General features: G+C 49.5%; 1 long non-coding RNA gene across 1 annotated transcript; it reads right to left on the bottom strand.

The window, feature by feature from the left end:
• Positions 1–3,375: 3,375 nt before the first annotated feature.
• Positions 3,376–4,767, bottom strand: LOC127927855 (uncharacterized). The gene is made up of 3 exons (XR_008129293.1): positions 4,222–4,767; positions 3,932–4,003; positions 3,376–3,859 (listed from the first exon to the last, which is right to left on the bottom strand). It is a non-coding gene; the product is annotated as an uncharacterized LOC127927855 (long non-coding RNA).
• Between the last annotated feature and the right edge of the window lie 1,009 nt (positions 4,768–5,776).

A 5,776-nucleotide genomic window follows, 5' to 3' on the forward strand; every position in this document is an offset into this window, starting at 1 on the left:
CTTCCTCCTCCTCTCTCCTTCTTCCTCCTCTCTCCTTCCTCCATCCTCTCTCCTTCCTCCTCCTCTCCCTCCTCCTCTCTCCTTTCCCCTCCTCTCTCCTTTCCTCTCCTCTCTCCTTTCCCCGCCTCTCTCCCTTCTCTCCTCCTCTCTTTCTCCTCCTCTCTCCTTTCTCCTCCTCTCTCCTTCCTCCTCCTCTCCTTCCTCCTCCTCTCTCCTTCCCCCTCCTCTCTCCTTCCCCCTCGTCTCTCTTCCCCCTCCAAACGCATGTGGATTATCAGTCTAAGATCACATTCATTAATAAGCATTGTCCTATATGGCGTCTGTCTCGCTCAGAGCAGGTTGGCAGGGAGAACAGAGCAGCTGTTGTTACCTCAACAGGTCTGAATGTGTGTTGTACAGACAGAGTGTCTGGGTCCTAGATGGAACTATAGGGCTCTGGTCTAAAGCAGTGCACTATAAAGGGAATAGGGTCTTTGGTAAGAGTAGTCTTCAGTAACAGTGGTCTTCAGTAACAGTAGTCTTCAGTAACAGTGATCTTCAATAAGAGTAGTCTTCAGTAACAGTGGTCTTCAGTAACAGTGGTCTTCAGTAGCAGTGGTCTTCAGTAACAGTAGTCTTCAGTAACAGTGGTCTTCAGTAACAGTGGTCTTCAGTAACAGTAGTCTTCAGTAGCAGTAGTCTTCAGTAGCAGTGGTCTTCAGTAACAGTGGTCTTCAGTAACAGTGGTCTTCAGTAACAGTGGTCTTCAGTAGCAGTGGTCTTCAGTAACAGTGGTCTTCAGTAACAGTAGTCTTCAGTAACGGTGATCTTCAGTAGCAGTAGTCTTCAGTAGCAGTGGTCTTCAGTAGCAGTGGTCTTCAGTAACAGTAGTCTTCAGTAACAGTGGTCTTCAGTAACAGTGGTCTTCAGTAACAGTGGTCTTCAGTAGCAGTAGTCTTCAGTAACAATAGTCTTCAGTAGCAGTGGTCTTCAGTAGCAGTGGTCTTCAGTAGCAGTGGTCTTCAGTAACAGTAGTCTTCAGTAACAGTAGTCTTCAGTAGCAGTAGTCTTCAGTAACAGTGGTCTTCAGTAGCAGTAGTCTTCAGTAACAGTAGTCTTCAGTAACAGTAGTCTTCAGTAGCAGTGGTCTTCAGTAACAGTGGTCTTCAGTAGCAGTGGTCTTCAGTAACAGTAGTCTTCAGTAACAGTGGTCTTCAGTAACAGTAGTCTTCAGTAACAGTAGTCTTCAGTAACAGTAGTCTTCATTAGCAGTGGTCTTCAGTAACAGTGGTCTTCAGTAGCAGTGGTCTTCAGTAACAGTGGTCTTCAGTAACAGTGGTCTTCAGTAGCAGTGGTCTTCAGTAACAGTGGTCTTCAGTAGCAGTGGTATTCAGTAACAGTGGTCTTCAGTAACAGTGGTCTTCAGTAACAGTGGTCTTCAGTAACAGTGGTCTTCAGTAGCAGTGGTCTTCAGTAACAGTGGTCTTCAGTAGCAGTGGTCTTCAGTAGCAGTAGTCTTCAGTAACAGTAGTCTTCAGTAACAGTGGTCTTCAGTAACAGTGGTCTTCAGTAGCAGTGGTCTTCAGTAGCAGTGGTCTTCAGTAGCAGTGGTCTTCAGTAACAGTAGTCTTCAGTAACAGTAGTCTTCAGTAGCAGTGGTCTTCAGTAACAGTAGTCTTCAGTAACAGTGGTCTTCAGTAACAGTGGTCTTCAGTAACAGTAGTCTTCAGTAGCAGTGGTCTTCAGTAACAGTGGTCTTCAGTAACAGTGGTCTTCAGTAACAGTGGTCTTCAGTAGCAGTGGTCTTCAGTAACAGTAGTCTTCAGTAACAGTGGTCTTCAGTAACAGTAGTCTTCAGTAGCAGTGGTCTTCAGTAACAGTGGTCTTCAGTAACAGTAGTCTTCAGTAGCAGTGGTCTTCAGTAACAGTAGTCTTCAGTAGCAGTGGTCTTCAGTAACAGTGGTCTTCAGTAACAGTGGTCTTCAGTAACAGTGGTCTTCAGTAGCAGTGGTCTTCAGTAACAGTGGTCTTCAGTAACAGTGGTCTTCAGTAACAGTAGTCTTCAGTAGCAGTAGTCTTCAGTAGCAGTGGTCTTCAGTAGCAGTGGTCTTCAGTAACAGTGGTCTTCAGTAACAGTGGTCTTCAGTAACAGTAGTCTTCAGTAACAGTGGTCTTCAGTAACAGTAGTCTTCAGTAGCAGTAGTCTTCAGTAGCAGTAGTCTTCAGTAACAGTAGTCTTCAGTAACAGTAGTCTTCAGTAACAGTAGTCTTCAGGAGCAGTGGTCTGGAGTAACAGTGGTCTTCAGTAACAGTGGTCTGGAGTAACAGTAGTCTTCAGTAGCAGTGATCTTCAGTAGCAGTAGTCTTCAGTAACAGTGGTCTTCAGTAGCAGTGGTCTTCAGTAAGTGGTCTTCAGTGGTCTTCAGGAGGGTGATCTTCAGTAACAGTGGTCTTCAGTAACAGTGATCTGGAGTAACAGTGGTCTTCAGTGGAGTGGTCTTCAGTAACAGTGGTCTTCAGTAACAGTGGTCTTCAGTAACAGTGGTCTTCAGTAACATTGGTCTTCAGTGGAGGTGATCTTCAGTAACAGTGGTCTTCAGTAACAGTGGTCTTCAGTAACAGTGGTCTTCAGTAACAGTGGTCTTCAGTAACAGTGGTCTGGAGTAACAGTGGTCTTGTAACAGTAGTCTTCAGTAGGTGGAGTCTTCAGTAACAGTGGTCTGGAGGGACAGTGGTCTTGGTAACAGTGGTCTTGGTGGACGGAGTCGGAGTGGTGGAGGGAGAGTCGGAGGGTCGGAGGGAGAGTCAGAGGGTCGGAGGGAGAATCAGAGGGTCGGAGGGAGAATCAGAGGGTCGGAGGGAGAATCAGAGGGTCGGAGGGAGAATCAGAGTGGTGGAGGGAGAGTCAGAGTGGTGGAGGGAGAATCAGAGGGTGGAGGGAGAATCAGAGTGGTGGAGGGAGAGTCGGAGTGGTGGAGGGAGAGTCAGAGTGGTGGAGGGAGAATCAGAGGGTGGAGGGAGAATCAGAGTGGTGGAGGGAGAGTCGGAGTGGTGGAGGGAGAGTCGGAGTGGTGGAGGGAGAGTCAGAGTGGTGGAGGGAGAGTCGGAGTGGTGGAGGGAGAGTCAGAGTGGTGGAGGGAGAGTCAGAGTGGTGGAGGGAGAGTCAGAGTGGTGGAGGGAGAGTCGGAGTGGTGGAGGGAGAGTCAGAGTGGTGGAGGGAGAGTCGGAGTGGTGGAGGGAGAGTCAGAGTGGTGGAGGGAGAGTCAGAGTGGTGGAGGGAGAGTCAGAGTGGTGGAGGGAGAGTCAGAGTGGTGGAGGGAGAGTCAGAGGGGCAGAGGGGTGAAGGGTCAGAAGGGAGAGTCAGAGTGTCGGGAGGAGGTTGAAAGGATGGGGAAAAGTGCCTCAACTTTGAAGAAATGAAAGACCCACTATAATTCTTTTCTTCCTCTGAGTGACAGTTGGTTATCAGAAGAAGACAGTTGGTTGAGCTGCTCTACAGATGCTCTCTGGGATACGTTGGACGATCTAACTGATTTGGAGCAGTTCGCTTCAATGGTGTTTTGTGTCCTCTGAACAAAATATTTGAAAAGTAAACCAATAAATTCAGAGAGAAGATGACGCAGTGGACTCGACTATAATGGAATAGCTGTGTCTTAGTGCAGTTACACAAACGTTGAAACAATGAATTTAACGTTGAATATCTGGCAGATAAATGTTCATCTCCTGATGGATCTTCCTCCGAGACGTTGTTGAAAGAGTTATGTTGGGGAGCGAACGCAGGCTGCTAGGGCGGAGGACTACCAAACACCTCAGAGACGTTGTTGAAAGAGTTATGTTGGGGAGCGAACGCAGGCTGCTAGGGCGGAGGACTACCAAACACCTCCGAGACGTTGTTGAAAGAGTTATGTTGGGGAGCGAACGCAGGCTGCTAGGGCGGAGGACTACCAAACACCTCAGAGACGTTGTTGAAAGAGTTATGTTGGGGAGCGAACGCAGGCTGCTAGGGCGGAGGACTACCAAACACCTCAGAGACGTTGTTGAAAGAGTTATGTTGGGGGGAGCGAAGGGCGGAGGACTACCAAACACCTCAGGCTGCTAGGGCGGAGGACTACCAAACACCTCAGAGACGTTGTTGAAAGAGTTATGTTGGGGGGAGCGAACGTTGAAAGAGGCTGCTAGGGCGGAGGACTACCAATGTTGGGGAGCGAACGCAGGCTGCTAGGGCGGAGGACTACCAAACACCTCAGAGACGTTGTTGAAAGAGTTATGTTGGGGAGCGAACGCAGGCTGCTAGGGCGGAGGACTAACAAACACCTTTTCAGCCACGCAGGACTGACACACAACACACAACCAGTGAATCGATAGACAACAATGGCTGCCTCAATTGTCCTTTCAGATTTTTCTCTGGGCTGTGGGAAGAGGTTACAAAGCCAGGAAGGAGGGACAGGGAGAGGGTTACAGAATCCCCTTTCAACCTAATGACAAACAAGACTGACATCTCAGGTCACTGTTCCAGTCGGGCTGGGTGGGGCGGAGAAGGAGGGGTAGCTCTCCACCAGGTAGCTCTCCCTCTTATTGGCTCAGACCGAGGTAGCTCTCCTCTCTTATTGGCTCAGACCGGAGACAGGAGCAGACAGCAGGCAGTGGGTTGGAACCAGCGTTTGTCTCCTCAGACAATGTGTCTGTTTTCAGTCTGAAAGCGTTTTTTTGTTTAGGTGCAGGATAATTACAGACGGTGACTGACTGAGTCTTTAAAGGAAGACAATCTGACCTTCATACGGGAGACAGACAGGCAGTCAGACAGAAGCAAACTGACAGACAGGCAGTCAGACAGAAGCAAACTGACAGACAGGCAGTCAGACAGAAGCAAACTGACAGACAGGCAGTCAGACAGAAGCAAACTGACAGACAGGCAGGCAGGCAGGCAGACAGACAGAAGCAAACTGACAGACAGGCAGGCAGGCAGACAGACAGTCAGGCAGGCAGGCAGGCAGACAGACAGACAGTCAGGCAGGCAGGCAGACAGGCAGGCAGGCAGTCAGGCAGGCAGGCAGACAGGCAGGCAGGCAGTCAGGCAGGCAGGCAGGCAGTCAGGCAGGCAGGCAGGCAGGCAGACAGACAGACAGTCAGGCAGGCAGGCAGGCAGACAGACAGGAGTCTTGTGCTCTCTGATCACCAGATCAGACCAGAAAAGACCAGACCAGAGAAGACCAGACCAGAAAAGACCAGACCAGAACAGACCAGAAGACCAGACCAGACCAGAGAAGACCAGACCAGAAAAGACCAGACCAGAACAGACCAGAGAAGACCAGACCAGAGAAGAGCAGACCAGAGAAGACCAGACCAGAGAAGACCAGACCAGAACAGACCAGAAGACCAGACCAGAGAAGACCAGACCAGAGAAGACCAGACCAGAACAGACCAGAACAGACCAGAGAAGACCAGACCAGAGAAGACCAGACCAGACCAGAGAAGACCAGACCAGAGAAGACCAGACCAGAGAAGACCAGACCAGAGCGTAGTAGCAGGCTGAGTCTTTCTGTCTCTGCCAGGTTTAGATCACAGAGCTGGGTCTCTGCAAGAAACGTCAACATGAAATTCTTCTGAGCAAGCATGGACCTCCTGTCTCTGAGACGTGTCTCCTCCCCCTCCTCCCTTCCTCCCCCCTCCACAAATATACATCTACATCTTAGGACTCTGCAGTGCTCTCCGTGATGGCGGAAATGTGATCCGCACCATATTTACTAAACACGCTTCTGTCAACAATTTAAAGTGAAAATATACAAATAGCGTAAAT

This window comes from Oncorhynchus keta, unplaced genomic scaffold (assembly GCF_023373465.1).
Source record: "Oncorhynchus keta strain PuntledgeMale-10-30-2019 unplaced genomic scaffold, Oket_V2 Un_scaffold_180_pilon_pilon, whole genome shotgun sequence".
NCBI classification, from domain to species: Eukaryota; Metazoa; Chordata; class Actinopteri; order Salmoniformes; family Salmonidae; genus Oncorhynchus; species Oncorhynchus keta.